Raw genomic sequence first — 11,421 nt, 5'->3', positions numbered from 1 at the left:
TAGATGTGATTTTCACATGCTTTATGATGCTCTAGTTGTGTTTCAATTCTTGTCTTTTGTGTGAGCACCATTGAGTTATCAATGCCTAGCTAAGGGCGTTAAACAATAGCGCTTGTTGGGAGGCAACCCAATGAATTTATCTTTTTCTTTCTGTTTTGTTGTGTCCACACTTTCATAATTCTGTTGTGATTGTGTGTTTTGTGTTTCTTTTTGTGTTTGAGCCAAGCAAAGACTTTATGACTAGTCTTGGTAATGGTTGTTTGATCCTACTGGAAAAAGACAGAAACTTTTCGCTCACGAGATAATTTTTCATTCTTATTCAGAATGAGCCTTTGAGTTGATTCTTTTTTTCTGCTGATTGATATTCTTTTTTCCTAGGCCGTCGTAATTTTTCAGATTTTTTGAGGTAACAGAAGTATACCAAGTATACACATTGCTACACACTGGTCTGTTTTTGACAAATTCTGTTTTTGTTGACTTGGTTGCTTGTTTTAATGAAACTAGGGTTAGTATCGGGGGGTACTAGCCATGGAAAAGTGAGAATACAGTAGCCCATCATCAATATAGATAGAATTCAAGTTTGCTACAGTACCAAAAGAAGTGGTAGTTTGTTTTCTTGTACTAACGTTATCACAAGTTTCTGTTTCAGTTTTGTGTTGTGAAGTTTTCAAGTTTTGGGTGATGTTCTTATGGACAAAGAGATAAGGAGTGGAAAGAGCTCAAGCTTGGGGACGCCCAAGGCACCCCAAGCCAAATTCAAGGACACGAAAAATCCTAAGCTTGGGGATGCCCCGAGAAGGCATCCCCTCTTTCGTCTTCAATCCATCGGTAACATTACTTGGGGCTATATTTTTATTCACCACATGATATTGTTTTGCTTGGATCGTCTTGTATCTTAGGAGTTTTTTCTTTTTGTTGTGTCACAATCATCCTTTCTGCACACCTTTTTGAGGGAGAGATACATGCACTCACCATGATTTTGCTAGAATGATCATAGTGCTTCACTTGTATCTTTTGAGCTAGATACTCTTCCTCTAGTGCTTCACTTATATCTTTTGAGCTAGATACTTTTGCTCTTGTGCTTCACTTATATCTTTAGAGCGCGCGGTGTGTGATTTGCTAGTTGGCTTATGCTATGAAAGTAGTCCCATGTGCGAGGTACCCAAAGAAGATGCAAAAACCTTCATCTTCATGTGCATTGAGTAGAAAGAAAAGTTTCGATTCCTCTCAATTAGTTTTGAGACATGGATTCGGGAATATTAAAAGCTATGTTAGTAGGGTGTTGTGAATCTAGAATTACTTGTGTTGAAGTTAGTGATTCCCGTAGCATGCACGTATGGTGAACCGCTATGTTAGGAAGTCGGAGCATAATTGATCTATTGATTGGCATCCTTTGTCTTGAGGTCGGGATCACGTGATGGTTTACACCTACCAACCCTTCCCCTCGGAGTATGCATTTAGCACTTTGTTTCGATTACTAATAAAAACATTCACAACAAGTATGTGAGTTCTTTATGACTAATGTTGAGTCCATGGTATAGATGCACTTTCACCTTCCACCATTGCTAGCCTCTCTAATGCCGCGCAATTCTCGCCGGTGCACAAACCCACCAAATTCCTTCCTCAAAACAGCCACCATACCTACCTACTATGGCATTTTCATAGCCATTCTGAGATATATTGCCATGCAACTACCACCGTTCCGTCTCATTACTTGTGCCGTCATTCTCATATTTCCATTGCATGATCATACAAGATCGTTGCACATCCTGGTACACTGCCGGAGGCATTTCCTATGGAGTCATCATCATTGTGATCTTTGAGCTTTGAGTAACTAAAAGTGTGATGATCAACATTATTAGAGCATTGTACCATGTGAGGAAAAAAGAGAGGCCAAAGAGCCCAAAAACAAAATAAAAAGATAAAAGAAAAAAGAGACCTAAGAGCCCAAATAAAAAAATTGATGGAAAAAGAGAGAAGGGACAATGCTACTATCTTTTTCCACACTTGTGCTTCATATATAGCACCATGTTCTTCATGATTGAGAGCTTCTTGCTTTGTCACTGCCATATGCTAGTGGTAATCTTCATTATATAACTTGGCTTGTATATTCCAATGATGGGCTTCCTCAAAATTGCCCTAGGTCTTCGTGAGCAAGCAAGTTGGATGCACACCCACTAGTTTTCCTTTTGAGCTTTCATATACTTATAGCTCTACTGCATCTCTTGTATGGCAATCCCTACTCATTCACATTGATATCTATTAATGGGCATCTCCATAGCCTATTGATACGCTGAGTCAATGTGACCATCTCCTCCTTTTTGTTCTCACAACCACCACCACAATCTGTTCCACCTATAGTGCTATATCCATGGCTCGCGCTCATGTATTGCGTGATAGTTATAAAAGGTTTGAGAAAGTAAGAGTGCGAAAATAATTACTTGGCCAATTCCGGGGTTGTGCATGATTTACATTAGTTGTGTGAGGATGATGGAGCATAGCCAGACTATATGATTTTGTAGGGATAACTTTCTTTGGCCTTGTTATTTTGAAAGTTCATGATTACTTTGCTAGTTTGCTTGAAGTATTATTGTTTTCATGTCAATAGCAAACTATTGTTTTGAATCATACGGATCTGAACATTCATGCCACGTGAAAGAAGTAGCAAAGGACAACTATGATAGGTAGCATTCCACATCAAAAATTCATTCTTTATCACTTCCCTACTCGAGGACGAGCAGGAGTTAAGCTTGGGGATGCTTGATACGTCTCCAACGTATCTATAATTTTTGATGGTTTCATGCTATTATCTTGTCAAACTTTGGATGTTTTGCATGCCTTTTATTTATTTTTTGGGACTAACTTATTAATCCAGTGCCAAGTGCCAGTTCCTATATTTTCCATGTTTTTGACCCCTTTCAGAGGAGATTTTGAAACGGAGTCCAAATGGAAGAAAATCACCGAAAATATTTTTTCTGGAACAGAAGAAGATCGGAGAGCTTGGGGGCCAAGCCAGAAGAGCCCCAGGGGCCCCATAAGCCCCTACCCCGCGGCCAGGGGGATCACGCCATGCAGGCTTGTGGGCCCCCTGGAGGTCCCCTGACCTAGATCTTGCGCCTATAAATTTCCAAATATTCCCAAAAAAATCAGGGGAGCACCGTAATCAATTTTCCGCCGCCGCAAGCTTCTGTCCCTGCAAGATCCCATCTGGGGCACATCCTGGTGCCCTGTCGGAGGGGGGATTCGGACACGAAAGGCTTCTCCATCAACACCATGACCTCTCTGATGATGCGTGAGTAGTTCACCATAGACCTATGGGTCCATAGCTAGTAACTAGATGGCTTCTTCTCTCTCTTGAATCTTCAATACAAAGTTCTCCATGAACTTCATGGAGATCTATCCGATGTAATCTTCTTTTGCGGTGTGTTTGTCGAGATCCGATGAATTGTGGATTTATGATCAGATTATATATGAATCTTATTTGAGTTTCTTCTGATCTCTCGTATGCATGATTTCATATCCTTGTAATTCTCTTCGAGTTGTGGGTTTTGTTTGGCAAACTAGATCTATGATTCTTGCCATGGGAGCAGTGCTTGGTTTTGGGTTCATACCGTGCGGTGACCTCACCCAGTGACAGAAGGGGTAGCGAGGCACGTATCATGTTGTTGCCATCAAGGGTAAAAATATGGGGTTTTCATCATTGGTTTGAGATTATACCTCGACATCATGTCATCTTGCTTAAAGCATTACTCTGTTCTTCATGAACTCAATACACTAGATGCATGCTGGATAGCGGTCGATGTGTGGAGTAACAGTAGTAGATGCAAAAAGTATCGGTCTACTTGTCTCGGACGTGATGCTTATATGCTAGATCATTGCCTTAGATATCGTCATGACTTTGCGCGGTTCTATCAATTGCTCGACGGTAATTTGTTCACCCACCGTAATACTTTCTATTTTAGGAGAAGCCTCTAGTGAACACTATGCACTTTCTGTCTTCGGATCTCACTTTGCAAACAATCTTGAAGGGATTGAGAACCCCTTTGAAGCGTTGGGTGCAAGCTTGTTTGTGTTTGCGCAGGTACTCTGCACTTGACGAGACCCTCCTTCTAGATCGATACCTTGGTTCTGAAACTGAGGGAAATACTTACTGCTCCTGTGCTGCATCACCCTTTCCTCTTCAAGGAAAAAAACCAACGCAAGCCCAATCTCCGTCAACGTGTCAATTTCTGGCGTTGTTGTTTGAGAAGTAGCACTAACATACATTGAAAGTTTGTTGTTTGGCAACAATGTTATCAAATTCTTCCACGCATAAGCTAGCAGGTTTATCAAAAGGAATATCACTCTCATTGAATCTACGAAGAGAATTTACCTCTACTACCTGTATCGGGTTATCAAGACCATGGATCTCTTTGATAGGTGGTAGATTTTGGACATCTTCAGATGTAATGCCTTTCTATTTCATAGATTTCTTAGCTTCTTGCATATCTTCAGGACTGGGGAATAGGATACCTCTTTTCTTAGGAGTTGACTTTGGAGGTGGTTCGGGAATAGTCCAAGCATTCTCCTTGCACAAGATATTATTCAATAGGATCTCAACTTGTTCTACAGTTCGTTCCCTAAAAACACAACCGAGACAACTATCTAGGTGGCCCTTAGAAGCATCGGTTAGTCCATTATAGAAGATATCAAGTAATTCATTCTTCTCAAGAGGGTGATCAGGCAAAGCATTCAATAGCTGGACGAGCCTCCCCCAAGCTTGTGGGAGACTCCCTTCTTCAACTTGCGCAAAGTTGAATATTTCCTGCAAGGTAGCTTGCTTCTTATGGGCAGGGAAATATTTCTCATAGAAGTAGTAGATCATATCCTGGGGGCTACGCACACAACCAGGAGCAAGAGAAGTGAACCATGTCTTAGCATCATCCTTTAGCGAGAAAGGAAACAGCTTAAGGATATACTAGTGGCGGATCTTTTCCTCACTCGTGAATAGGGTGGCTATATCATGCAGTTTGGTAAGATGGGCTACAACCGTTTCAGACTCATAACCATGAAAAGGATCAGATTCGACCAAAGTGATTAACTCAGGGTCGACACAGAATTCATAATCCTTATAGATCACAAAGATAGGCGAAGTAGCAAACTTCGGGTCGTATTTCATCCTAGCGTTCAGAGATTTTTATTTCCACTTGTGTAGTAATTTCTCAACATCATAGCTGTCCTTAAAAGCAAGAAAGTCCTCAACTATCTCTCCCTCCATAACATAACCCTCACGCATATGAGGCAATTCATATCTAGGAGAGCTAGTTCTAACAGGCAAAATAGAAGGCTCTACTTCAATAATCTCAGCAGTTTCATAAGTATCATCACATTCAACAGCAACTCTAGCAATTTGTGCATCAAGGAATGCACCTAGTGGCAAAGCAGTATCAAGCATAGCATCATCACAAGTATCGTGGACAACAGAAGTAGCATCAACAAGCAAAGGCGACACATCAAAATTTCTAGCAGGGGGTGGTGTCGCTAACTTACTCATAACTGAAGGTGCATCAAGTGCAGAGCTAGATGGCAGTTCCTTACATGTCCTAGTAGTTGAGGGCAAGACTTTAGTTTTTGGATCTCTCGGATTCCTCAGAGTGATCAGCAGACGTAAATCGCAAGTAACTCAGAGAATAGAGCTATGTTTCCCCGGCAACCGCGCCACAAAAAGGTCTTGATAACCCACAAGTATAGGGGAGCGCAACAGTTTTCGAGGGTAGAGTATTCAACCCAAATTTGTTGATTCGACACAAGGAGAAGCGAAAGAATATTCTCAAGTATTAGCAGTTGAGTTGTCAATTCAACCACACCTGAAATATTTAGTATCTGCATCAGAGTATCAGTAGCAAAGTACTGTGATAGCAATAGTAGCAACGGTAACCAGTAGCAATAGTGACAGCAGTAGCAGTAACAGTAGCAGTAGTGACTGCAAAAGTGACAAAGTAACATAGCAAGGACCAGCAGGAAAGGACTCGTAGGCATTGGATCGGTGATGGATGATTATGCCGGATGGTATTCATCATGCAATAGTTATAACACGGAGAGATATGTAACTAGCTCCAGTTCATCAATGTAATGTAGGCATGTATTCCATATGTAGTCATACGTGCTTAGGGAAAATAACTTGCATGCCATCTATTGTCCATCCCTCCCGTGGCAGAGGGGTCCTAACGGAAACTACGGGATATTAAGGTTCTCCTTTTAATAAAGAACCGGACCAACGCATTAACACTTAGTGAATACATGAACTCCTCATACTATGGTCATCTCCGGGAGTGGTTCCAGCTATTGTCACTCCGGGGTTGCCGGGTCATAACACATAGTAGGTGACTACAACTTGCAAGATAGGATCAAGAACACACATATATTGACGAGAACATAATAAGTTCAGATCTGAAATCATGGCACTCGGGCCCTAGTGACAAGAATTAAGCATGGCAAAGTAGTAGCAACATCAGCCTCAGAACATAGTGGATACTAGGGATCAATCCTCATCAAAACTAACTCGATTACATTATAGATCTCATCCAACCCATCACCGTCCAGCAAGCCTACGATGAGATTACTCACGAACGGTGAAGAGCATCATGGAATTGGCGATGAAGGAAGGTTGGTGATGACGATGGCGACGATCTCCCCTCTCCGGAGCCCAGAACGGACTCCAGATCTGCCCTCCAGAGGAAGAACAGGAGGTGGCGGCACCTCCGTATCATAAAACGCGATGAGCTCTTCTCCTTGATTTTTTTCCGGATGAAAGGGACTAAATAGAGCTGGAATTGGAGGCAGTGGAGCTCCGTGGGCCCCACAAGCGTGTTAGGCGCGACCAAGGGGCCCTCGCCTGGTGGGCTTGTGGGCTCCACGCTCCACTTCTCCGGTTGATTCTTGTGCCAGTATTTTTTATATATTCCACAAAAAATCCCCATAAATTTCCAGGTCATTCCGAGAACTTTTATTTCTGCGCAAAAGCAACACCATGGCAATTCTGCTGAAGACAGCATCAGTCCGGGTTAGTTCCATTCAAATCATGCAAATTAGATTCCAAAACAAGGGAAAGAGAGTTTGGAAAAGTAGATACGACGGAGACGTATCATCCACTCGAAGTTCTTATCTTTTTCGAGGAGTTCAGTTAGAGGTTTGGCAACTTTGGAGAAGTTCTCAACGAAGCGGCAACAATAGCTCGCTAAGCCAAGGAAGCTCCTAACTTGCTTACCAATTTAGGTGGAGTCCAATCAAGAACGGTCTGAACTCTCTCTGGATTGGCAACAATCTCCGTAGAGATTACGTGACCTAGATAGTGTTGGAATTATGCCCTAGAGGCAATAATAAATATGGTTATTATTATAATTCCTGTATCAAGATAATTGTTTATTATCCATGCTATAATTGTATTGAATGAAGACTCATTTACATGTGTGGATACATAGACAAAACACCGTCCCTAGTAAGCCTCTAGTTGGCTAGCCAGTTGATCAAAGATAGTCAGTGTCTTCTGATTATGAACAAGGGGTTGTTGTTTGATAACCGGATCACGTCATTAGGAGAATCACGTGATGGACTAGACCCAAACTAATAGACGTAGCATGTTGATCGTGTCATTTTGTTGCTACTGTTTTCTACGTGTCAGGTTTTTATTCCTATGACCATGAGATCATATAACTCACTGACACCGGAGGAATGCTTTGTGTGTATCAAACATTGCAACGTAACTGGGTGACTATAAAGATGCTCTAAAGGTATCTCCGAAGGTGTTAGTTGAGTTAGTATGGATCAAGACTGGGATTTGTCACTCCGTGTGACGGAGAGGTATCTCGGGGCCCACTCGGTAATACAACATCACACACAAGCCTTGCAAGCAATGTGACTTAGTGTAAGTTGCGGGATCTTGTATTACAGAACGAGTAAAGAGACTTGTCGTTAAACGAGATTCAAATAGGTATACGGATACTGACGATCGAATCTCGGGCAAGTAACATACCGAAGGACAAAGGGAATGACATACGGGATTATATGAATCCTTGGCACTGAGGTTCAAACGATAAGATCTTCGTAGAATATGTAGGATCCAATATGGGCATCCAGGTCCTGCTATTGGATATTGACCGAGGAGTCTCTCGGGTCATGTCTACATAGTTCTCGAACCTGCAGGGTCTGCACACTTAAGGTTCGACGTTGTTTTATGCGTATTTGAGTTATATGGTTGGTTACCGAATGTTGTTCGGAGTCCCGGATGAGATCACGGACGTCACGAAGGTTTTCGGAATAGTCCGGAAACGAAGATTTATATATAGGATGACCTCATTTGATTACCGGAAGGTTTTCGGAGTTACCGGGAATGTACCGGGAAAGACGAATGGGTTCCGGAAGTTCACCGGGGGGGGCAACCCACCCCGGGGAAGCCCATAGGCCTTGAGGGTGGCACACCAGCCCTTAGTGGGCTGGTGGGACAGCCCAAAAGGGCTCTATGCGCCAAGAACAATAAAATCAAGAGAAAAAAAGGAGGAGGTGGGAAGGAAGGGGGACTCCCTCCCACCAAACCAAGTCCAACTTGGTTTGGGGGGGGAGTCCTCCCCCCTTGGACTCGGCCGACCCCCTTGGGGCTCCTTGAGCCCCAAGGCAAGGTCCCCTCCCTCCCACCTATATATACGGAGATTTTTGGGCTGATTTGAGATGATTTTTCCACGGCAGCCCGACCACATACCTCCACGGTTTTTCCTCTAGATCGCGTTTCTGCGGAGCTCGGGCGGAGCCCTGCTGAGACAAGGTCATCACCAACCTCCGGAGCGCCGTCACGCTGCCGAAGAACTCTTCTACCTCTCCGTCTCTCTTGTTGGATCAAGAAGGCCGAGATCATCGTCGAGCTGTACGTGTGCTAAACGCGGAGGTGCCGTCCGTTCGGTACTAGATCGTGGGACTGATCGCGGGATTGTTCGCGGGGCGGATCGAGGGATGTGAGGACGTTCCACTACATCAACCGCGTTCACTAACGCTTCTGCTGTACGATCTACAAGGGTACGTAGATCACTCATCCCCTCTCGTAGATGGACATCACCATGATAGGTCTTCGTGCGCGTAGGAAAATTTTTGTTTCCCATGCGACGTTCCCCAGCAGATAGGTCACGTCTAGCAACCAGAATTCACACTTAGAGAATTTGGCGTAAAGGCAGTGCTTTCGAAGTTTCATCAATACCAGCCTAAGATGCTCAACATGTTCTTCTTTGTTCTTTGAGTAGATCAAGAATCGAGGTGAACCACGACGAATTTATCCAGATACTCCATGAAGACCGAATTCATTAAGCGGTAATTGGTTAAACCGAAGGACATGATGGTGTACTCGTATTGGTCATAACGAGTGACGAAGGCCATATTAGGAATGTCCCCGTTCCTGATTTTGATTTGATGATAACCTAATTTCAAATCCATCTTGGAAAAGACTACAAATCTAGCAAGCTGATCATACAGGTCGTTGATCTTGGGGAGTAAACATTTGTTCTTTATGGTGACCAGATTAACCGAGCAATAATCTACAACCATCCGATCCGTACCATCCTTATTCTTGACGAAGAGGACACGACAAGCCCAAGGATAAGAACTAGGACGGTTGAAACATTTCTTCAAAGATTCATCGAGTTGGATTTTAAGCTTAGCTAATTCTTTAGCAGACATCTTATAGGGTCTTCTAGCAGTTGGAGCGGTTCTTGGAATAAGTTCTATGATAAACTCTACTTCTCTATCAGGTGGAACACCTCGCAGCTCTTCTCGAAAGACATCCGTAAAGTCACGGACTACCGGGATGTTTTCATTGGCATTGAGAGCATAAATTTGGCGTTTTGAAATACCAGTTGAGACATTGACTATCTGGACAGAAGGATGAGTAAGATGAACAGTCCTGAGAAACAATCAATTTTTGCATGATGAGCTATCATCCAGTCCATCGCCAAAATGATATTGATGTCTGAAGTCTTGAGGGCTATCAGGGAAGCAAGGAATACTAAACCATCGACCAGGATTCGGTTCCCATGGCTTACTGCATTAGTTTGCCATTTGGAACATGGATCCTGAATTACTAATGGAGTGGGAATATCTTCAAAAGCAATGTTATGCAAGGAGGCATAATGTTCAGATATGAAGGAGTGGGATGCTCCTGAGTCAAATAGAACTAAAGCTGGATGAGAATTGACAAGAAGCATCTTAAGCACGGCATCAACATCATCTTGAGCTTCTTCTGCAGATACATGGTGCACCCATCCATGAGTTAGAGCAACTAACCTTTCGTTAAGCTTCTTTGTTGGTGGCTTGCAACGAACAACACCCATTCCTTAAGGGGGTGGAACATAACCATGCAGAGGACAATCCCTTGAGTAGTGTCCTGGCTGGCTACACTTGAAGCATGCTCCATAAATGGGACATGGATCTGGGTTGAACACTTGGTTGATGAGGTTCTTCTGGGGAACACTTGGCATCGGCAAACGAGGCGCCACATAGGATGGCCTCGGTACATATCTCGGAGGAAGAGCTGCATTCGGGATCCATATCCCGCGTTTCTGGGACATAGAAATTGTAGATGATCCAACATCACGGTTGTGCTTGAGAGATTCCTCATAGGTCATTCTGCTTGTTTTTGCTTGGATGGGTTTGTTCACAAGAACCTCGAAATTGATGAACTCATGCAGACTGAGATCATGATGAAGCTTTAGATTAAGACCTTTCCTGAATCTAGCTTGATTCTCGGCATGTGTGAATACTTTTTCTGGTGCATAACAAACAAGGTGTCCAAACTCACGACTATAGGCATCCACATCCATCTTGCCTTGAGTCAAATTGCAAAACTCTTCTTACTTACGATCTATCAGGGCCTGCGGAGTATGATGCTCAAGAAAAGCTTCACAGAACTCCTTCCATGAAGTAACTTGGCCTACAGGACGCATGGCCTCAAAGTTCTCCCACCATAGGCTAGCAGAACCTTCAAGGTGATATGTGGCATAGGTAACCTTGTCTCCTTCAGCCATGTTTGCATAACGCAGCTTATTGTTGATATTTCCGAGCCAATCATCTGCATCTAGTGGCTCAATGGATTGATGGAAGGTGGGTGGATTCAATTTGATGAAGTCTCTGAGGGATACTAGCTCACTGCACTGATCGGTTGTATTATGCTCGATGTGTTCCAATAGCCAGTTGGTGGCACGCTTGTTCCTCTCAATTTCTAACATCACCTCTGCCAACAAAGGCGGATCGAGAGGACCTTCTTCATCCCTACCATCTCCATTGTTCTGACTACGACCAGCAGAATTTCGGGTTATTGGCGACATCCTGAAGGAAACATCCAGGGTTCAAAAACAAGGAGCAACACTAAAACACCACAATCCTAGGGAAAATCGGACAGCATAA

Source organism: Hordeum vulgare, chromosome 3H, assembly GCF_904849725.1.
Source record: "Hordeum vulgare subsp. vulgare chromosome 3H, MorexV3_pseudomolecules_assembly, whole genome shotgun sequence".
NCBI classification, from domain to species: domain Eukaryota; kingdom Viridiplantae; phylum Streptophyta; class Magnoliopsida; order Poales; family Poaceae; genus Hordeum; species Hordeum vulgare.
Note: the sequence above shows the minus strand (reverse complement) of the source record.